Source organism: Bufo bufo, chromosome 4 (genome assembly GCF_905171765.1).
Source record: "Bufo bufo chromosome 4, aBufBuf1.1, whole genome shotgun sequence".
In the NCBI taxonomy this organism is placed as follows: Eukaryota; Metazoa; Chordata; class Amphibia; order Anura; family Bufonidae; genus Bufo; species Bufo bufo.
In genome coordinates, this window is record NC_053392.1 from 119,179,659 (window position 1) to 119,203,934 (window position 24,276).

General features: G+C 43.4%; 1 protein-coding gene across 1 annotated transcript in view; it reads right to left on the reverse strand.

Annotated features, from left to right (window-relative positions):
* Window positions 1–23,519, reverse strand: part of LOC120997613 (galactose-3-O-sulfotransferase 4-like) — a 291,755-nt gene extending 268,236 nt beyond the window's left edge. The window contains exon 1 of the mRNA XM_040427763.1: window positions 23,404–23,519. The gene's annotated coding sequence lies outside the window, so the exon portion shown is untranslated. The remainder of the gene's footprint in view (window positions 1–23,403) is intronic.
* Window positions 23,520–24,276: the final 757 nt, after the last annotated feature.

Consider the following 24,276-nt stretch of genomic DNA (forward strand, 5'->3'; position numbering starts at 1 on the left):
GCCCATACATTAGTAAATACACGCCTGTATCTATGGTATAAATGACTGACAGACAAGGAGTGGTCTTCTTACACTCACTGTCAAGTCTGTTTGGGGTTGACCTTCTACAATGATACTTCAAGGACTTTCAACACTCACGCATGGACAATAGATTAAGACTTTTCCTAAACTATTTCTGTAAGTAATCAACTCTTATGAAGACTGAAAATAAATTGCATTATTCATTTTTTATGTAACTTTTGTTGAATCCTGGTGATGAGTCCTCCGGGTGTTCTTTACTCAAAATAAGCATACACTAGATTTGGAGAGGATTACCAAATCAGGTTGATATATTTTTCAAGCATAAGTATTTTACATTTGGAGACATATTACAGATAACCCCTTTAACCACCTCCGGACCGCCTAACGCAGGATCGCGTTCCGGAGGTGGCAGCCCTGCGCAGAGTCACGCATATATGCGTCATCTCGCGATGGCCGAGATTTCCTGTGAACGCGCGCACACAGGCGCGCGCGCTCACAGGAACGGAAGGTAAGAGAGTTGATCTCCAGCCTGCCAGCGGCGATCGTTCGGTGGCAGGCTGGAGATGTGTTTTTTTTAACCCCTAACAGGTATATTAGACGCTGTTTTGATAACAGCGTCTAATATACCTGCTACCTGGTCCTCTGGTGGTCCCCTTTGTTTGATCGACCACCAGAGGACACAGGTAGCTCAGTAAAGTAGCACCAAGCACCACTACACTACACTACACCCCCCCCCCGTCACTTATTAACCCCTTATTAGCCCCTGATCACCCCTGATCACCCCATATAGACTCCCTGATCACCCCCTGTCATTGATTACCCCCCTGTCATTGATCAACCCCCTGTAAAGCTCCATTCAGACGTCCGCATGATTTTTACGGATCCACTGATAGATGGATCGGATCCGCAAAACGCATCCGGACGTCTGAATGAAGCCTTACAGGGGCGTGATCAATGACTGTGGTGATCACCCCATATAGACTCCCTGATCACCCCCCTGTCATTGATTACCCCCCTGTCATTGATTACCCCCCTGTAAAGCTCTATTCAGATGTCCGCATGATTTTTACGGATGCACTGATAGATGGATCCGATCCGCAAAACGCATCCGGACGTCTGAATGAAGCCTTACAGGGGCATGATCAATGACTGTGGTAATCACCCCCCCTGTCATTGATTACCCCCCCTGTAAAGCTCCATTCAGATGTCCGCATGATTTTTACGGATGCACTGATAGATGGATCGGATCCGCAAAACGCATCCGGACGTCTGAATGAAGCCTTACAGGGGCATGATCAATGACTGTGGTGATCACCCCATATAGACTCCCTGATCACCCCCCCTGTAAAGCTCCATTCAGATGTCCGCATGATTTTTACGGATGCACTGATAGATGGATCCGATCCGCAAAACGCATCCGGACGTCTGAATGAAGCCTTACAGGGGCATGATCAATGACTGTGGTGATCACCCCATATAGACTCCCTGATCACCCCCCTGTAAAGCTCCATTCAGATGTCCGCATGATTTTTACGGATGCACTGATAGATGGATCCGATCCGCAAAACGCATCCGGACGTCTGAATGAAGCCTTACAGGGGCATGATCAATGACTGTGGTGATCACCCCCCTGTCATTGATTACCCCCCTGTAAAGCTCCATTCAGATGTCCGCATGATTTTTACGGATGCACTGATAGATGGATCCGATCCGCAAAACGCATCCGGACGTCTGAATGAAGCCTTACAGGGGCATGATCAATGACTGTGGTGATCACCCCCCTGTCATTGATTACCCCCCTGTAAAGCTCCATTCAGATGTCCGCATGATTTTTACGGATGCACTGATAGATGGATCCGATCCGCAAAACGCATCCGGACGTCTGAATGAAGCCTTACAGGGGCATGATCAATGACTGTGGTTATCACCCCATATAGACTCCCTGATCACCCCCCCTGTCATTGATCACCACCCCTGTCATTGATCACCCCCCTGTCATTGATCACCCCCCTGTCAGGCTCCATTCAGACATTTTTTTGGCCCAAGTTAGCGGAATTTTTTTTCTTACAAAGTCTCATATTCCACTAACTTGTGTCAAAAAATAAAATCTCACATGAACTCACCATACCCCTCACGGAATCCAAATGCGTAAAAATTTTTAGACATTTATATTCCAGACTTCTTCTCACGCTTTAGGGCCCCTAGAATGCCAGGGCAGTATAAATACCCCACATGTGACCCCATTTCGGAAAGAAGACACCCCCAGGTATTCCGTGAGGGGCATATTGAGTCCATGAAAGATTGAAATTTTTGTCCCAAGTTAGCGGAACGGGAGACTTTGTGAGAAAAAAATTAAAAATATCAATTTCCGCTAACTTGTGCCAAAAAAAAAAAATTTCTATGAACTCGCCATGCCCCTCATTGAATACCTTGGGGTGTCTTCTTTCCAAAATGGGGTCACATGTGGGGTATTTATACTGCCCTGGCATTCTAGGGGCCCCAAAGCGTGAGAAGAAGTCTGGTATCCAAATGTCTAAAAATGCCCTCCTAAAAGGAATTTGGGCACCTTTGCGCATCTAGGCTGCAAAAAAGTGTCACACATCTGGTATCGCCGTACTCAGGAGAAGTTGGGGAATGTGTTTTGGGGTGTCATTTTACATATACCCATGCTGGGTGAGAGAAATATCTTGGTCAAATGCCAACTTTGTATAAAAAAATGGGAAAAGTTGTCTTTTGCCAAGATATTTCTCTCACCCAGCAAGGGTATATGTAAAATGACACCCCAAAACACATTCCCCACCTTCTCCTGAGTACGGAGATACCAGATGTGTGACACTTTTTTGCAGCCTAGGTGGGCAAAGGGGCCCATATTCCAAAGAGCACCTTTCGGATTTCACAGGTCATTTTTTACAGAATTTGATTTCAAACTCCTTACCACACATTTGGGCCCCTAGAATGCCAGGGCAGTATAACTACCCCACAAGTGACCCCATTTTGGAAAGAAGAGACCCCAAGGTATTCGCTGATGGGCATAGTGAGTTCATGGAAGTTTTTATTTTTTGTCACAAGTTAGTGGAATATGAGACTTTGTATGAAAAAAAAAAAAAATCATCATATTCCACTAACTTGTGACAAAAAATTCTAGGAACTTGCCATGCCCCTCACGGAATACCTTGGGGTGTCTTCTTTCCAAAATGGGGTCACTTGTGGGGTAGTTATACTGCCCTGGCATTCTAGGGGCCCAAATGTGTGGTAAGGAGTTTGAAATCAAATTCTGTAAAAAATGACCTGTGAAATCCGAAAGGTGCTCTTTGGAATATGGGCCCCTTTGCCCACCTAGGCTGCAAAAAAGTGTCACACATCTGGTATCTCCGTACTCAGGAGAAGGTGGGGAATGTGTTTTGGGGTGTCATTTTACATATACCCATGCTGGGTGAGAGAAATATCTTGGCAAAAGACAACTTTTCCCATTTTTTTTATACAAAGTTGGCATTTGACCAAGATATTTATCTCACCCAGCATGGGTATATGTAAAAAGACACACCAAAACACATTCCCCACCTTCTCCTGAGTACGGAGATACCAGATGTGTGACACTTTTTTGCAGCCTAGGTGGGCAAAGGGGCCCATATTCCAAAGAGCACCTTTCGGATTTCACAGGTCATTTTTTACAGAATTTGATTTCAAACTCCTTACCACACATTTGGGCCCCTAGAATGCCAGGGCAGTATAACTACCCCACAAGTGACCCCATTTTGGAAAGAAGAGACCCCAAGGTATTTCGTGATGGGCATAGTGAGTTCATAGAAGTTTTTATTTTTTGTCACAAGTTAGTGGAATATGAGACTTTGTAAGAAAAAAAAAAAAAAAAATCATCATTTTCCGCTAACTTGTGACAAAAAATAAAAAGTTCTATGAACTCACTATGCCCATCAGCGAATACCTTAGGGTGTGTACTTTCCGAAATGGGGTCATTTGTGGGGTGTTTGTACTGTCTGGCCATTGTAGAACCTCAGGAAACATGACAGGCGCTCAGAAAGTCAGAGCTGCTTCAAAAAGCGGAAATTCACATTTTTGTACCATAGTTTGTAAACGCTATAACTTTTACCCAAACCATTTTTTTTTTACCCAAACATTTTTTTTTTATCAAAGACATGTAGAACTATAAATTTAGAGCAAAATTTCTATATGGATCTCGTTTTTTTTTGCAAAATTTTACAACTGAAAGTGAAAAATGTCATTTTTTTGCAAAAAAAATCGTTAAATTTCGATTAATAACAAAAAAAGTAAAAATGTCAGCAGCAATGAAATACCACCAAATGAAAGCTCTATTAGTGAGAAGAAAAGGAGGTAAAATTCATTTGGGTGGTAAGTTGCATGACCGAGCAATAAACGGTGAAAGTAGTGTAGGTCAGAAGTGTAAAAAGTGGCCTGGTCTTTCAGGGTGTTTAAGCACTGGGGGCTGAAGTGGTTAAGGACAAAAAAGATATCAATGTCTTTAATCCTCAGCACCTAAAAAAGAAAAGTATCAAGCTGCAAGACGCCGGCCACCTGTGGTGGCCCCCTGTTCCCGACATGTCTCGCAAACTGCTTCATCTAGGAGTGGTGCACAACTATTAGATACCAATAGTTAAAGTACATATTAGCCAATCATACCTAAATTATTTATTTATTTACATTCTTTCTTTCAAATCTTTATTTATATATCAAGGCAAAGATATACAGGGTCAACGTTTAAAATGGTATACATTGTAGCACAGCTGTTTACAACAATTGCATTGACGTTGTCCTACCCTATATATTATACCTCTTATCATAACGTGAAAGGCAATAATACCCATAGAGGGGAAGACATACAAACAAACAAACAAACATACATACATAACCTGGATCACAGGAAGGTGTGCACATCGGTACTACTGCAATTGGCAAGGTGCGGTTAAGTACTAAATGTTGCTGAGACAAATAAAGCAAGACATATAAAACTATGGCCTATGTATTATTGAAAAGGGCTATCAGCTGATGTATTTACAGATCGTATCCATAAATGAGGCCTAAGTCTAGGTGAGAGTGCTAAAAGACAAGGAGATGCAAGGTGATTGATGGGAAATTAAGGTTTGGGAGCTAACCCACTAGAAATACACCACGCGAACCAAGGCGCCCAGCGTTTAAGGTATTTATCGTGAGAGAGAGTTTCCCAGCTAGAAAGTTCTTCAAATCTGCAGATTTCCCTTACTCTCTCTATCCATTCCCCTCTAGTTGGAGCTTCTATTGAGAGCCAGTGACGTGGGACAAGTATTTTTGCCTTTGGAAAGAGGGTAATCCCTATTTGGTAGATTCAGGAGTACTATCTTGGGGGTTAATGGAGTGCCTATAGAGCATATAGATTGAATGTCTTTCGACACCATTCCCCAAAAGCCGGTGATTTCTGAACAGGCCCACCACACGTGGTAGTTCGTGCCTAAATCTCTATGGCATCTCCAACAACACGGAGAGGAGGTGGGGTCCATTTTGTGCAAAATAGTGGGAGCCCTGTACCATTGGGTCACTAGTTTGTAAGAATTCTCCTGGATTCGGACACACCGAGAGTAGCTGTGAGAATTACGGAGAATCTCCTCTATATCTGTCGCACCAGAGGAACTCCCATGTCCCTTTCCCATTGAGAAATGAAATGGGGTATATCCTTAGAATTAGCCGCTATGATTTTGTTATATATTAAGGAAAGTACCTTCTTCACTGGGGAGCCAGATGTCAAAAGCACATCGTACCAGGAGGGGAGATAATTAAGGCAAGTCAGGTCCAAGTATTGTCTGCAGAAAAAACTAAAATGAGCATATTGCAATGTGGACCAATTGTCCAACTTGAGTGACGCCATTAGATCACTTTCCTGTGGGACTAATCTGTTTTTCAGTATGTCACCTATAGTATGATTTCCAAGTCTCCTCCACATATTGTATGTATCAGAGTATCCATTCAGCAGGTAGTATGGGAGGAGTTTAATCGGCATGAGTGGCGAAGGCTGTGAGTGTAGATCGAGTAGGGTCGACAAGGTCCGCCATGTGGAAAGAACCCCTTGATAAAAGGGTGAGGAGTTTGAGAAGGCCCGGCAGTGACCCTGTGTGTTTGGGGTATTGGCTGTCTTAACTTTCCATAAACTAGCTACCTCAGTTGGGGAGAGAACCTGTCTTGCGATTTGACATCCTAATTTGTGGTTGTTAGGGTTTAGTATTTCTGAGTGAAGTCAGAGGAAGGAGGATAGGTAGTAAAACTTAAAGTCCGGCATGCCGATACCCCCATTGTGTTTCTGGCGGATTAACAGGTTATACGATAAACGTGGTTTGGTTTGTTTCCAAATAAAGGAAAAGAAAATTCTGCGCAAAGCTTTGAAGTAGGGATCAGGTACAAATACCGGGAGCGTCTGTATGGTATAAAGGATTTTAGGGAGAATATAAGTCTTAATCATGTGAACCCTACCTAGCCAGGACATGAAGGGAACCCGCAGGTCATCCAGTTGTTTTTTAATCTCTTTCAGGATAGGGGTGTAGTTGAGGTCACAAAGTTGTGAAGGTTTTGAGGAGATATTTGATCCCAAGTACCGAATATGCGATGTAGCCCACTGAAATGGGTAGTTAGCAGCTAAGTTTGTAACGGTATTTTGGGGAATATTAATGGCTAATGCATTACACTTTGCTAAATTTATTTTGAAGTTGGACATATCCCCAAATTTCTCCAGTAATTTGAGTAGAGCTGGGAAAGCTTCAGTAGGGTTCGACAACATCAGGAGCATATCATCTGCAAATGCTGCCACTTTATGCAGTACTGGGCCTACATGTAGGCCTACCACTCTCTCATCTTGTCGTATCGCCTGAATCAGTGTCTCCAGGCAAAGGATAAAAAGCGAGAGAGATAGTGGGCAACCTTGTCGAGTCCCATTAGCAATAGGGAACGATGTGGACAGTATTTCATTAACCCGAACTCTTGCATAGGGGAAGGAGTACAGGGAGAACACCGCTGAGACGAAGGTTTGGGGAAAGCCGTACCTAAGCAGGGCAGCTTGCATAAAACCCCAATCCACTCTGTCAAATGCTTTTTCAGCATCCGTACTGAGCAGGGCAAGAGGGGCCTTAAATTTTAAAGCAAAGTCGATGGCCTGTAAAACAAGGAATGTACTGTCCCTGCACTCCCTCCCCCCCACAAAGCCTGTTTGCTCAGGAGACACCAATCCAGGCAACAGCGGAGCCACCCTATGAGCTAGGATTTTTGCCCATAACTTCAGGTCTATGTTGAGCAGTAAAATCGGCCTGTAGCTTGCTGGAGAAACAGGGTTTTTGTCAGGTTTAGGAATGACAACTATATAAGCTTCCAAATTTTGTTTCGCTGGGAGGGCTCCTGAGAGCAGCGAGTTAAAATATTTAACTAGATAGGGGCCAATGGTTGGAAAGAATTTCTTATAGTAATTCACAGGTAGTCCATCAGGGCCCGGGCTCTTGCCTATAGGGACAGAAGATAAAACGTTACTAATTTCCTCTAAGGTAATTGGTGCAACTAGAGGACCTTTGGCTTCCTCAGGTATAACTGGTAGGTCGAGTTCATCCAAAAAGGATTTTATCGTTTCGGATCTGGAAGTAATCTCAACCTCGCATTCTCCTGATCTAATGTTATAGAGGGACTTGTAATATCTAGCAAAGACATTTGCTATGCTTGAGGAAGAGGTGTGTTCTTTACCTTCTGCATCCACCATCTGACTAATGAAAGAGCGTTGAATCTGTTTCTTTACCAGAACTGACATGAGCTTGTTGCCCTTATCGCCATGAGCATATTGTTTGTGCCTAAGGCGTAAGAAGGCTTGAGCTGCCTTCACATTTAAGACCGATTTTAACTCATTCCTAATTGCAGACAACTTGTTGAGCAGTACAGAGGTCAGGGAGCTTTTATGGGTTGCCTCTAACTCTGAGATTTTAGTAAGTAGTGAGGTGATTTGTTCCTGTCGCTTCTTTTTAAGATGAGAGCCTAGGAGATGAATTCACCCCGGATTACAGTTTTATGGGCTACCCAAATGGAAGCTGGGAAGACGTCATGTGTTTCGTTAGTCTGGAAGTAATTTAACAGTTTCTCGCATAAAGCTGTAATATGTGAAGTAGAGTCTAAAATCGTGGGGTTTAACCGCCAGGTCCACTCACCACCCTCTGTTCCTGGAATGATGATAACACACACTACAGGGGCATGGTCAGAAACTGTGATCCCAAGTATGTCTGACCTACTTAAATTAATAAGTGTTCTGTTAGGTATAAACATGTAGTCCAGTCTGTGATAGGACTTATGAGGAACTGAATAGAACGTGTAATCTTTGGTGTCGCCATGTGTAGACCTCCACACGTCACAAAGCCCCATATCAAGCAACTGCTTATTTAGTTTCCTCAAAGACGAGAGTGGGATACTTGATCTGCCTGCTGAGGAATCAAGAGCTGGGTTCAAGGTGAGATTGATGTCTCCTCCTATTAGTAAGAGACCTGATAAAAACTGCGAGATGGTGTTGAGCATTTTGCACAGCCATCTCACTGTACCATTATTTGGTTCATACAAATTGCAGATCGTAAGCTCCTTGGAGCCCAATTTACCCCTTAATAAAATATATCTCCCCTCTGGATCCGATATAATAGCTGTCTTAACAAAAGGTAGGTTTTTATGAATATCTATACTAACTCCTCTGGATGCTGTATCAAAGTAGGCATGGTACCAAGTGGAGTAGCCCGATTTGTTCATATTGGGGGTACGTCCTTTCTTATAATGGGTCTCCTGTAATAGTAGGATGTCAGCCGACTCCCTCCTCAATAACTGCATAATTCGGCTCCTTTTGACTGGATGATTGCAGCCCTTAACATTAAGGGAAGCTATAGTTAAATTTATTGGGGCCATATTAGTCTCACTAAAAAGATTCCGCTTGCCAGTGATATGCTCACCACAGAAGTGATCCTAAACTGTGATAATACATAGATAAACAATGTAAACAGTATGAACATAATGAACAGTACAGTATGTGAATAATAAGACATAAGGCTCCAATAGAGCTGGAGTGGGGGCAGAGAATACGAAAAAGTGGCCTGATCCGCCCAAACTCTCCACTTATAAACCCGCTAATGTTTGCTAACAGAAGGGTTCTCCTCCATGGTGAATTATTTAAAACACTTATTTTAAGCCCATATAACTAGTCTACAACTCTAGGTAATCTCAGGTCACATGGATATGCAGGGAGTGATAATGTTAGAGGGGAAAAAAGGAGGGGGGGAAGGGTATAGCGACAAAGAGGGAGGGAGGGGGGGAGGGGGACCTGATTAATTCCCTACTTTCCGACTTAATATGGACAAGCAATAATATGCTAAAAGGTTAAATAGCACACTGTAACGGTCACGTCCACACACACACAGGGGGAAGGATAGTGACCACTGCGCTCCACCCTCACCCTTGGCCCTGCCTACTTGCCTCACGAGTCCTGATGACAGGGGACAACTGGACGACAGTCCTTAACTTAGGATATGTGCAGGGAAGACAGACAAGACAAAATACGGAACATGAACGGACCGGGTCAGAACCAAGAGAGCTACGCAGTACAAAGGATTAAGCAAAGAATGGTCAGGAGAAGCCGGGGTCAAATACCAGGAGAGCAGAGAAGTACAAGAGGAGTCCTAAGAGAGTAGTCAGGTGGGAGCCGAGGTCACAATACCAGGATGGATGCGCAGTACAGGAGGAGCAGGCAAAAGGATGGTCGGGGAACAGGATCAGGTAAGTATTCAGCAGTCCAACAAATAGCCAGGAACCTAGAAATTAACAGGCAACCTGTAGCCAGCAGGCTGCCTGTATTTATAGTGGGGAGTGAGGGTCATGTGACGTGGCCAGCGTCACATGACCGACAGACCAACCAGTCGAGCACCGAGTGATCAGCTCGGCGCTCAAGGCAGACTAGGAGCAGGGAGCCACCCAGCTAGTAAAGCCGCCCTGGGAATGAGGTCAAACACAGATCCTCATTCCCAAAGCTAAGCAACAGGTCTGCGGGCAATGGGGGACCGAGTGCACCTTCGGAACCCCGTGACACACACATTATAACGCTTTGTATGAGTTGTGTCTAGACTTAATGTAAAAATCTAAAATCAAATAACAAACAGGTGACAAATAAAGCAATAAGGAGTCACTGTTGGTAAACAGTAATATGGATACTCCTTTCTATAACTCCTTAAACGGAGAAACTAGGAACATTAAGGCTGACAATATTACTGCGATTAGATGACTCCGGTGTAATTGACAATAAGAGTCTAACCAAGAAAACGAAACTCTGGATCTCCGCTGATCCAGGCCGTAAAACTCTTCAATCTGCTGTTCAATCGTTGGTGTCTGGTAGAGCAGAGCGCTGAAGATTGTGGGGTCTTTGTCTCCTGACCGTGGACCATTCTGTCGGGATCTTGATAACAGGTAGTTCAGGCTCAAGGGGAACCGGTAGCCAAGAGGGAAGCTTCATCGGAGTTAGTCCCAGGGGCTCCCAAAGTTGTTCCAGATCACTTGGGGTTCTGACGGTGTATCTTTTATTCCTTGCGGTGATCAGGAGGCTGAACGGGAACAGCCAGCGGTAATTGATCCCGGCTTCTCTAAGTGCTACGGTTAAGGGCTTCATCATCCTCCTCTTCTGTAGCGTGGCGGGCGAGATGTCCTGGAACACTTGGACCTCTGCACCGCCAATAAAGATGTCAGGTAGATCCCGCGCTTTTTTCAGTAGGATCTCTGTGTCCCTATAACTCAGTAACCCACAGATGATATCTCTTGGGTTATCAGAGGGTAAAGGTTTGGGCCTGAGGGCTCGGTGAACGCCTTCTACCACTATGGAAGTGGCTCGATCAGCTCCCACCAAGAAAGTAAAGAGGTCTTTCATAGCTTTGATCAAATTTTCCTTATCAGGAGCCTCTAGATAGCCTCTTATCCGCAGATTCTTCCTACGACTCCTGTTTTCTTGGTCCTCTATCAATGCAAAGGATTCATTCAGGGCTGACTGATATGAGGTCAGGGATTTACTAACCGCAGCGTTAAAGGCTTGTTGGACCTCATATTGCTGTTCCAGGTTTTCTACCCTGTCACCAATATGGCGGACGTCAGCTTTTATATGAGAAAGATCCGCAGCCAGCGGGGCTAAGGCTCTGCTTAAGGCTCTATCTAGGTAAGCTGTGGTTAAAGGGGCCACTGCACTCACCCCCGATGAGACAGCAAAAGGATCTTCATCAAGATCTGAGCCATCTAGTCGGCCTCCTGCCTCTGCATCTTGCGGCAGTGCGCCGGCCGGCGCCATCTTAGGTTGTCCTCTATCTGCCCGAGGTCTCGATTTGTTCAGGAATTTCTCCATGGATTTATCCTGTTTGGTGTTTTTGCCGGTGCTGAACATCGCCCCAGTTAGTTCTTTAGGCTGTATTTTCACCATAGTAGGCAGAACGTGCTGATAATAGGTTTATGAAGAGCTTGGTGGCAGGAGCTCTATTCAGATGCAACCGCCATGAAGCAAGTTCAGGCTCTGCCCCCTCCAATCATACCTAAATTATGAAGGCGGTAAATGACAGACTTCAGTATTGTTATATGTTCACTAGAGTCCTTCTGCTCTTGACGGGTTTCACATATGGGAACTGACCTGTCACATGACCTGGATGCGACTCCCAAGGGTCGACCTATTTCATACACTCAATCTTGCATGCTCCTACACATAGATTGAACATAAATCACACCGCAACACAGACTTTCATACCCCACAACAGGCTGCCACTATCTATGATATTTAAATGAATATACAAATGGATAAATGGCTCATAGAAAACCCCACAGCTCCCCACTCTCAAGCAGGCACACAGTAGCACTAGCTATACTTATAACAGACACACAGTCAGACAAACCGCACTCATACACTTAACCCTTTAATGACCAGGTAATGTTCCGTTTTTGTTTTTTTTCATTTTAGTTTTTTACTCCCAGCCCTCCCAAAGCCATATATTTATTTTTTTCATTAACACAGCTGTATGAGGGCATGTATTTTTGTGGGACAAGATGCACTTTCTAATGGGTCCATATACGGTGGTATAAAATGTGGTGTGAATTGTGAAAAAAATCCAAATTTGAAAATTGAAATTGAAAAATTTTTATGTTTTTTTTTTACCCCATTTCCTAAGCAGTAAAACTGACCAGTTACTTTTATTCTCCAGGTCAGTACGTATGTATAGTTTCTCTTGTGTTTTAGTACTGAAAAAAAACATATTCTGACCCCTCTAACTTTTTTGTAGTTATGTGTACTGAGCTATGTGAGGACAATTTTTTTTTCCAGGGCGATCTGTACTTTTCAATGATACCATTCTGTGGTGTGTATGACTTTTTGATCACTTTTTATTTAATTTTTTTCTGGGAGGTGCAGCGACCCATAAACAGCAAAATGGCATAACGGAAGAAAAGTCAAAATGGGCGTTTTGGGAAAAATATTTTTATATTTTAATAGTACAGGCATTTTTGCACACGGCTATACCCATGATGTGTATTCTTTTAGACTTTTATGTTACATATTTTTGGTTACATTTTGGGGAAAGAGGGGTGATTTTATATTTTTTTATTTTTTATTTTTTTATTTTTAAAAACATTTCTTTTTACACTTTTTGTATAGTTGGAACTATATAACTATAGAACTATAATAAGCAGTCATCAGATTGCTTGTCTCACAGACTCACACAGGAGGACAGGGGCTGCCGCATACATGCTCCGGCTCCCCCGATCCCCACAGGGGGGAACCGGTGCACAACCGGGTTTTAAGGAAGCCAGAAGCCGTGGTCAGGATTAACCATGGCGTCTGCAGGGTTAAATGTCCGCATTACCGCCGGTTGCAGACTTAAGAGCCGGGTGTCTGCTGTTTAAAACAGCAGGCACCCGGTGGCCATGGCGCCCACTGCAAGCGCAAGTGGTGACATTTTTAAATGCCCTCCCGCCAACGTAAATTTACTGTTGGTGGTTGGGAGAGGGTTAATATGGAGCTTACTGGGCTCATTCCAGGCCACAAGGCAAACAATTAAAGATAGAAGAAATAAAAAAATAAAAGGATTAAATTAGAAAGGTTTTTTTACTTAGCAAATGGTTTGATGAGAGTCTGTTTATTGGTCCTGGGCATAGGAATAATGCACAATCCAATGTCTGATCCCCAAATTGTGTCAACAGGCATATCCACAGCCACACATTTTTATCCCCACTCACAGAGGGTTGGGCTGAGAGGGATCCCCCTCCCATTCCTGGCCCAGCCTCCGGGAATAAACTCATTAATTATGTTTACTTCACCTCCTGCCTCCAGCTGGCAGACATGGAATATTAGCAAACTATAGTTTTCCGTCTGCTACAACCTGCTGTCATAAGTTATATTGCATCATGCCGATCGTTCAGATACCAAATACGACCCAGCATATGTAGATTGTACAGAAGGTGAGTTACTCATTACATGGGAAAGCAGGCCGCCACCTGTGGGGTTTCAGTCTCCATGCAATGCTCACATTCTACCACATGCGATTATTAAAGTTATCAAAATGTAGGTCCTATTAGGGATGATTTACAGCTTGCAAACACATTCACTCATATTCTAATATGCTATCTCAAAGATCCTGGAGGCATGCTGGAAAGGAGCCAACTTGTGTTACTACTTTCCTTCACAGAGAAGGATTCATTTGGTTTAGCAGTTCCAGAAAATCCAGTTTCTAGCAGTCAAGTGCCAAATGGATGACATAACGAAAAGTGTATTCCTACTCCCAATAAGCTTATCACGCCAGACATATTGCTAATTTGAATTCCAAAGAAGGTCGGCGGCACTGCTCAGGAGATTTGGCTGGGCACGTGTCTGCGGGCAGGAATCCCAGTAGATAATTCGCAAATAAGAGCAGATAATCTGCACGACAAGATTGTGAGAGCAGATATAGGCAGCAATAAGATTGGCCCTAGACAGACTACATTATCCACCCCGAGACAAGGCACATTCCCATGCTTAAATTGTGTGAATTGTTCGAATGTTATTCAGGGTGGTTATTTCTCACACCCGCATTCTGGCGAACAAATCCCTATTCGAGGGGTCTTTACCTGCGATAGTCGGTTTGTAGTGTATATCCTCAAATGCCCCTGTGGTTTACTATATGTGGGGGAAACCTTCATGAGAATAAAAGATCGCTTGAGCAAGCACAAATCGACAATTAGAAAGGAGAACTTGCTACTCCCATTACCATACCACTTTCACCAAAAGGGTCATACTATATCACAACTACGCTATCAGGTCATAGAAGGTGTGACATTACCTCGACGCGGTGGTGATAGAAATAAATTGCTTTTGAAAAGAGAGGCATATTGTATCCATCGGTTACAAACCATGGATCCGAAAGGCCTCAATCGAGATTACAATGTCAGTAGCTTCATGTGATGCGATTATCTGTACGATGTTTTCTTTCTGTTTCTTTCCATAGCGAAACTAGATGTTTCGGAGAATACATTTCACCTGTCAGATTAAGTTGATTCACATACTCCCCAGACACTTGATTGAGGGAGGAGTTTATTGTAACAATGTGATGTCATTTCCTTTGTATATATATCAGAGCTAGTGGTAAGATGTACACATATGTCTGATGAAAGCACATAGTTTTCTGAAACGCGTCACTATGATGGAATATGTGACTGAATAAATCTACAGATAATTGTATAGTAAGGACCAGCACTCGCTCTAATAGTAATTTCAAGTAGATTTAATGATCACATACAAGTGGTAAGTGACGCGTTTCGGCTACTGTGAGCCTTTGTCAAACATAATGGATACACAGGGGAAAAATGTAAAATAAAGGTCTTCTTTACCTGTAATAGCAATTTCGTGGTCTATCTCTTGAAGTGTCCCTGTGGTCTTGTGTATGTCGGTGAGACCTCCATGAGGATGAAAGACCGTTTCTGCAAACATAAATCTACCATTAGAAACAAAAATTTACTACTTCCCATCCCATATCATTTTGAGAAACACCGACATGCCATTTCCCAGCTACGCTTCCAGATAATAGAGCACGTATCACTACCCAGGAGAGGAGGAGACAGGTGTAAAATGCTCAAAAAAAGAGAAGCCTTTTGGATTCATCGCCTCCAAACCCTAGAACCAAAGGGATTAAATTGTGATTATGATTTAAATAGTTTTCTGTAAGCTACAGTGTACAGTTACCCTTTCAACATGTTCCCTCTTTCTTTCTTCCACAGAGAACTTGACTCCAACCCATGTGATTTAGTGCTTGATCAGGGCGTAAGTTTACCACGCAAAATTGTAGCACCGCTGCATTCAGAATTTTACATCATTATATAAGGTTTAGCAAAATGTGGCACTGTAAAGCATGGTGCACTGAGAATTAATTATGTTCTTTTTTTTCCTTTTTTCTTCTGTATAAGTTTGCTACAGTTTCTAGCATCCAGTATGGAATATTATACTATAATAATATTATGATGATCAATAGAATGTGGCACTGCAAAGCATGGTGCCCTGTTAAGCAATGATAGTTACCTGTTCATCCACTTGTTTAATCATTATCTCTGCATTGTTGTGTCCTCTGTTTACAACGTTGTCATGGTAACCTGGTGTCACTTCCGGCTCCACCGCGGGCTATTTAAATTGTTTGCAACTTGTATCCATTATGTTTGACAAAGGCTCACAGTAGCCGAAACGCGTCACTTACCACTTGTATGTGACCATTAAATCTACTTGAAATTACTATTAGAGCGAGTGCTGGTCCTTACTATACAATTATCTGTGGATCTTCTCCGGGACACGCGCACCGCATCGCTGAGAGCAGAAGTGCCGCTTATATCTTCTTCTGAATAAATCTACAAGAATATTCATCAAGCGAGTGTCGGTCTTTATTTGCGATATTGCTAATTTGAGTCAGCAAAAACTAGTATAGTGATCGGCAGTTTTGTGAGCGGGTACAGTATGCCAAATATCCAGTCCTGATCAAAAGTTTAAGACCACTTGAAAAATGGCAAAAAATCATATTTAGCATGGCTGGATCTTAACAAGGTTCCAACTAGAGCTTCAACATGCAACAAGAAGAAATGGGAGTGAGACAAAACATTTTTTGAGCATTCAATTTAATGAAAACAATGAATAAACTGAAACAGGCTGTTTTTCAGCTGATCAAAAGTTTAGGACCACACCTCCAAAAAAAAAACTAAACAGAAATCCAACTTCCAAACATGAACTCAGTAATGAGTAGCTCCGCCGTAGTTGTTTATCACTTCCAAAATTCGTTTCGGCATGCTTCATGCAAGCGTTTCCATGAGGTGAGTGGGAACATTTCTCCAAGTGGTGAAGACGGCCGCACGAAGGCCATCTACTGTCTGGAACTGTTGTCCATTTTTGTAAACTTCCCTTGCCATCCATCCTCAAAGGTTCTCAATTGGATTTAGATCAGGTAAACACGCAGGATGGGCCAAAAGAGTGATGTTATTCTCCTGGAAGAAGTCCCTTGTCCTGCGGGCATTGTGTACTGTAGCGTTGTCCTGTTGAAAAACCCAGTCGTTACCACACAGACGAGGGCCCTCAGTCATGAGGAATGCTCTCTGCAACATCTGGACATAGCCAGTGGCCGTTTGACGCCACTGCACTTCCTGAAGCTCCATTGTTCCACTGAAGGAAAAAGCACCCCAGACCATTATGGCGCCCCATCCACTGTGGCGCGTAGAAAACATCTCAGGTGGGATCTGCTTGTCAATGCCAGTAACGTTAGAAACCATCAGGACCATCAAGGTTAAATTTTTTCTCATCAGAGAATAAAACTTTCTTCCACCTTTGAATGCCCCATGTTTGGTGCTCTCTTGCAAAGTCCAAACGAGCAGTTCTGTGGCGTTAAATGTGATGTGTTAAATGGCTTGTCTGCTCCTCTGCTGGTCCTTTTCGTTGGTTGGTTCCAGCAGAGGAGCAGAGATCACTGTGAGTAGCCACCAACACTACACTTAGCCCCAGATCACCCCCGATCACCCGAATTAACCCCTTGATCACCCCTTGATGACCCCCTGTCAATCACCTAGTGAAAGAAAAAAGTGATCAGTGTAAACTGTCACTTTTTTTTTCCAATGGTATTGACTGATAAGTTTTAGGATAGTTTAGGCCCCTTGGTTAGGTAGTTAGAGTGAGTTAGCTCCCAGAACACCGCACCGCAGTCACTGATTCGCTGATTAGCGTATCGCTAATCAGCATTTGTTCTTTTATAGTATCTGTAAGTGATCAAAACTGATCAGTCAGATCTATAATTGTATTAGTGTCACCTTAGCTCGCCCTCCACCCAAAACGCAGTGTTTGCCCGATCGGTCGCCCACACGTGCGTTCACCCACGCCCGCCCCGCCGCAGTGACAAAAAAAATATATTTTTTTGATCACTGCACAATCACTTTCCAAGCGCTGCGGCGATAAAAAAAATCAGTTTTGATATTTTTTATCAACCGCAGCGGCCTCCGGTACTTCACTAGCCTCCCCTTTGTAAGACAGGCTTGCTTTTTTTCTTGGGTAGTCTCAGGGAATACCCCTAAATTTAGTAGTCCAAATGTCAAACAGGGGGTATTCTTCTGAAGAGGCCTACAGGATTCTGACCCAGTCGGATGAGGAATGGGAACCCTCATCTGACGAATCTAGCGGGTCAGAATATGAACCTGTAGAAAGCAGTGGCACTCTGACCCAAAGTTCGGACGAGGAGGTTGAGGTAACTGATAGAACCAGGCGTACCCGGCCCCGTGTCGCTAGACCACAGGTTGCGCAGGATCCGCTTCAAGAGCAGCAGAGTGGGGCTGGCGCTGTCGGATCACGTGGTGAGGCATACACCAGCAGCGCAGCCCTCCCTGGACCTAGTACCAGCACTGCCGTACAACATGGTGAAGTGGCGAGCACCAGAAGGGCAGTTGAAGCTGGTACGGTGGCACGTGCAGTAGTTACCCCGTCGCAGCCACCGCACAGACAGGCCCGTAGACCCCCTAGAGTCCCTGAGGTGCTGGCAAATCCTGATTGGCAGTCCCCAACTTCAGCCGCACCTGTAGTTCCCCCTTTCACCACCCAGTCTAGAGTTCGGGTTGAGACAGCTCAGATCGGTTCGGCCCTGGGATTTTTGGAGCTGTTCTTGACTGCGGAGCTCTTGGACTTAGTCGTGGCAGAAACAAATCGGTATGCCACTCAATTTATATCCGCCAACCCGGGAAGCTTTTATGCCCAGCCTTTCCGGTGGAAACCAGTCCAAGTTTCCGAAATTAAAATTTTTCTGGGCCTTCTCCTCAACATGGGTCTAACCAAAAAGCATGAATTGCGGTCATATTGGTCCACGAACCCAATTCATCACATGCCCATGTTCTCTGCTGCTATGTCCAGGGCACGATTTGAGGCCATCATGCGTTTCCTTCACTTTAGCGACAACACCACCTCCTGTCCCAGAGGCCACCCAGCTTTTGACCGGCTCCACAAAATTCGGCCCCTCATAGACCACTTCAACCAGAAATTTGCAGATTTGTATACCCCAGAGCAAAACATCTGCGTAGACGAGTCCCTAATACATTTTACCGGGCGCCTTGGCTTCAAACAATACATCCCAAGCAAGCGTGCCCAGTATGGGGTCAAATTGTATAAGCTCTGTGAAAGGGCCACAGGCTATACCCACAAATTTCGGATCTATGAGGAAAAAGATCAGACCCTGGAGCCGGTCGGTTGCCCTGACTACCTGGGGAGCAGTGGGAAGACAGTCTGGGACTTGGTGTCACCCTTATTTGGCAAGGGGTACCATCTTTATGTGGACAATTTCTACACAAGTGTGGCCCTCTTCAGGCATTTGTTCCTAGAACAGATTGACTGCTGTGGCACCGCGCAAACTAGTCGCGTGGGCTTCCCCCAACGGCTCGTTACCACCCGTCTTGCAAGGGGGGAGAGGGCTGCCTTGTGTAAAGAAGAACTGCTCGCGGTGAAATGGAGAGACAAGCGTGACGTTTACATGCTCTCCTCCATTCACGCAGACACGACAATACAAATTGAGCGAGCAACCCGTGTCATTGAAAAGCCCCTCTGTGTCCACGACTATAATTTGCTCATGGGAGGGGTGGACTTCAATGACCAGATGTTGTCTCCGTATTTAGTTTCCCGACGCACCAGACGCTGGTATAAGAAGGTGTCTGTATATTTAATTCAATTGGCTGCATATAATAGTTTTGTTCTCTACAGTAAGGCTGGGAGAACAGGATCCTTCCTAAAATTTCAGGAAATGATCATCGAGAACCTCCTGTATCCAGGAGGTTCCGTGGCCCCAACCACCAGTGTAGTTAGCCGTCTACACGAGCGACATTTCCCCAGTGTCATTCCTGGTACCTCAACCCAACCGTCACCCCGAAAAAGATGTCGTGTCTGTAGCAGGAGTGGAATAAGGCGTGACACCCGCTATTTCTGTCCTGACTGTCCTGACCACCCTGCCCTATGCTTTGGAGAGTGTTTCCGGAAGTACCACACACAGGTACACTTAGCATAGGGATTGCATCTCACAGGACAGGCACACAGGGCTATTAGGGCCCTTTTACTCACAGCTGCTGCAAACCTCTCCTTTCACCTGGGATAAAGGGCATAATGTACTTCGCCAGATCTTTGGGCGATTTGCGCTTTGCACATTGTCCCATGGGGAAGGAGAGGTTTGTTCTATAAAAGGTAAAAAAAAAAAAAAAAAAAAACACCAGTAAGCAAAAAAGTTAACTTTCAGTTCAAAAAGTTAAAAAAAAGTTTATATGTTCTGTTCAAAAGTTATTATAAAGTTAATAAAATTTATTGCGTTGCGGACTGGTTTTTTCTTTTTTGTTTTGTTTTTTTTACCTTCCAGGTGGACCAACCGATCGACTAGCTGCAGCACTGATGTGCATTCTGACAGAAGCATTGCGCTGCTGTCAGATTACACACAAGTCGGTGTATGCGGCGCTGCAAGACGAGATTTCTCCTCTGCAGTAAAAGATACGTTTGCCGAGGCATATGAGCTGAGGAGGTGGCGGTGTTCATATGCTTTGGCAAACACTTTGTATATATAAAAAAATAAATAAAATCCTGGCAATGATTTATTCATCCACATCGATTGATGTGAATGGATAAATCTGGTTTGCCTGGGCATACGGGCTAAGTGGGTATGGATGTTGGGCGGAGCTCCTATGTCCTGGCAGACGCCTTTCCCCTCCTTTTTTTTTTTTTGGCAGAGATTTTTTCATCCACATTGATCGATGCGAATGAAGAAATCTGTGCCGTTCATTTTTTATTTCAGCCCTGAGGCTGAACGAAAAAAAAAAATCTCATTACCCGTATGCTCAATATAAGGAGAATAGCAGAAACTCCTAATGCTGACCATACATGTAATGATTGCGGAGACCCTCAAATGCCAGGGCAGTACAAACACCCCACAAATAACACCATTTTGGAAAGAAGACACCCCAAGGTATTCGCTGAGGGGCATATTGAGTCCATGAAAGATTGAAATTTTTGTCTCAAGTTAGCGGAAAGGGAGACTTTGTGAGAAAAAAAAACAAAAAATCAATTTCCGCTAACTTGTGCCAAAATTTTATTTTTTCTATGAACTCGCCATGCCCCTCATTGAATACCTTGGGGTGTCTTCTTTCCAAAATGGGGTCACATGTGGGGTATTTATACTGCCCTGGCTTTTTAGGGGCCTTAAAGCGTGAGAAGAAGTCTGGGATCCAAATGTCTAAAAATGCCCTCCTAAAAGGAATTTTGGCACCTTTGCGCATCTAGGCTGCAAAAAAGTGTCACACATGTGGTATCGCCGTACTCATGAGAAGTTGGGGAATGTGTTTTGGGGTGTCATTTTACATATACCCATGCTGGGTGAGAGAAATATCTTGGTCAAATGCCAACTTTGTATAAAAAAATGGGAAAAGTTGTCTTTTGCCGAGATATTTCTCTCACCCAGCATGGGTATATGTAAAATGACACCCCAAAACACATTGCCCAACTTCTCCTGAGTACGGAGATACCACATGTGTGACACTTTTTTGCAGCCTAGGTGGGCAAAGGGGGCCACATTCCAAAGAGCATCTTTAGGATTTCACCGGCCATTTTTTACAGATTCGGATTTCAAATTACTTACCACGATTTAGGGCCCCTAGAATGCCAGGGCAGTATAACTACCCCACAAGTGACCCCATTTTGGAAAGAAGACACCCCAAGGTATTCCGTGAGGGGCATGGCGAGTTCCTAGAATTTTTTATTTTTTGTCACAAGTTAGCGGAACATGATGATTTTTTCTTTTTTTTTTCTTTTCTTACAAAGTCTCATATTCCACTAACTTGTGACAAAAAATAAAAACTTCCATGAACTCACTATGCCCATAAGCGAATACCTTGGGGTGTCTTCTTTCAAAAATGGGGTCACTTGTGGGGTAGTTATACTGCCCTGGCATTCTAGGGGCCCAAATGTGTGGTAAGTAGTTTGAAATCAAAATCTGTAAAAAATGGCCCGTGAAATCCGAAAGGTGCTCTTTGGAATGTGGGCCCCTTTGCCCACCTAGGCTGCAAAAAAGTGTCACACATGTGGTATCTCCGTACTCAGGAGAAGTTGGGCAATGTGTTTTGGGGTGTCATTTTACATATACCCATGCTGGGTGAGAGAAATATCTTGGCAAAAGACAACTTTTCCCATTTTTTTTATACAAAGTTGGCATTTGACCAAGATATTTATCTCACCCAGCATGGGTATATGTAAAATGACACCCCAAAACACATTGCCCAATTTCTCCTGAGTACGGCGATACCACATGTGTGACACTTTTTTGCAGCCTAGGTGGGCAAAGGGGCCCACATTCCAAAGAGCACCTTTCAGATTTCACCGGCCATTTTTTACAGATTTTGATTTCAAACTACTTACCACACATTTGGGCCCCTAGAATGCCAGGGCAGTATAACTACCCCACAAGTGACCCCATTTTGGAAAGAAGACACCCCCAGGTATTTCGTGATGGGCATAGTGAGTTCATGGAAGTTTTTATTTTTTGTCACAAGTTAGTGGAATATGAGACTTTGTAAGAAAACAAAAATAAATTTAAAAAATCATCATTTTCCGCTAACTTGTGACAAAAAATAAAAAGTTCTATGAACTCACTATGCCCATCAGCGAATACCTTAGGGTGTCTACTTTCCAAAATGGGGTCATTTATGGGGTGTTTGTACTGTCTGGCCATTGTAGAACCTCAGGAAACATGACAGGTGCTCAGAAAGTCAGAGCTGCTTCAAAAAGCGGAAATTCACATTTTTGTACCATAGTTTGTAAACGCTATAACTTTTACCCAAACCATTTTTTTTTTTACCCAAACATTTTTTTTTATCAAAGACATGTAGAACAATAAATTTAGAGAAAAATGTATATATGGATGTCGTTTTTTTTGCAAAATTTTACAACTGAAAGTGAAAAATGGCATTTTTTTGCAAAAAAATCGTTAAATTTCGATTAATAACAAAAAAAGTAAAAATGTCAGCAGCAATGAAATACCACCAAATGAAAGCTTTATTAGTGAGAAGAAAAGGAGGTAAAATTCATTTGGGTGGTAAGTTGCATGACCGAGCAATAAATGATGAAAGTAGTGCAGGTCCGAAGTGTAAAAAGTGGCCTGGTCATTAAGGATGTTTAAGCTAGGGGGGCTGAGGTGGTTAATTTGGGTCGAGGATTGTCCAGTGTCTTGACGGACAGCCAATTGGATCCTCCGGCTCAGTGCTGATAAAAAATTTTGGGGTCTTCCACTTGACTTTTTTGTTCCATAACCCTCAGGATCATTTAAGAAATTCCAAATGACTGTCTTACTGCGTCCCACCTCAGCAGCGATGGCGCGCTGTGAGAGACCCTGCTTATGCAGTTCAACAACCCGACCACGTTCAAAAAGGGAGAGTTTCTTTGCCTTTGCCATCACAACGTGTGACTACCTGACAGAAAATGACAATGAATCCACATCTTTGCACAGATTTGGCCTTTTAAAGGCATGTGGTCCTAAACTTTTGATCAGCTGAAAAACAGCCTGTTTCAGTTTAATCGTTGTTTTCATTAAATTGAATGCTCAAAAAATGTTTTGTCTCACTCCCATTTCTTCTTGTTGCATGTTGAAGCTCTACTTGGAACCTTGTTAAGATCCAGCCATGCTAAATATGATTTTTTGCCATTTTTCAAGTGGTCTTAAACTTTTGATCAGGACTGTATGGACAAAAGCAATTGTGTTGCTCACGGAGTCTGTGTTATATAGTTGCTGCAGTGGGTCTCTATGACAGAACAAAATCCCAATAATATATCCAAACAAAGAAAATATTCATGGCACTCACCAGCATAAAATATTCTTCCTTTATTTCTCCATATAAATTAATACAGGGTAGTCAGATGCGGGGCGCCCAGGCTGTTTCGCGTTGATCAGCGCTTCCTGAAAACCTGCATAACGACCTGGTTGTGCACTCGTCTAATATAGCCAAGAGCACTACACATCCTTAAATCATGCTAAACAGCATGCAAATTTACATATGCAACTACTTCTTAACCCCTTAGTGACCACCCATACGTGTTTTTACTGACGTAAACAAAGGGGGTTTTAGCTAAACGGCTGGCTTTAATCAATCATTACATGTACTTAAAATTGTGCATTAAATACTATAACTTGTCCTGCAAAAAATAAGACCTCATACAAGTACATTTATGAAAAAACAAAAAAGTTCTTGCTCTTGGAATGCAATTTTTTTTAAAAATGTGCTTGGTCACTAATTTAAAGGGACATGCTCAAATCACTTTTGTCATTGAAACCTATTGAACCCATGCCTCTGGTTTGCATTATCAACTGAGCCTTTGTTTGCAATAGTACTTTTTGGCAATCTCCTCCTTTCATCAGGAGTTTTACTTTTTATATTGTATTGCTAATAGAGATGAGCGAATTTTTTAAAAATCCGTTCTGCCGGTTCGCCAAATTTTGGGGGAAAAATTTGGTTCTATCCGAATTTGTTCGCGGCGAATTTCGTTAAAAAACTATTTCCTGGCTGCAGAGAACCTTTATAGTGGTGTAGAACACTGTGCCTTGCAGTAACACGTATAGGAAATCCGCATGACATGCAGATGACAGGCATCGCTATTAGAATCACGGCACACTTCACTTATTTGGGCAGTTACGGGGCCAAAACTGACCAAATAACTCAAGTATGAACTCATTCAGC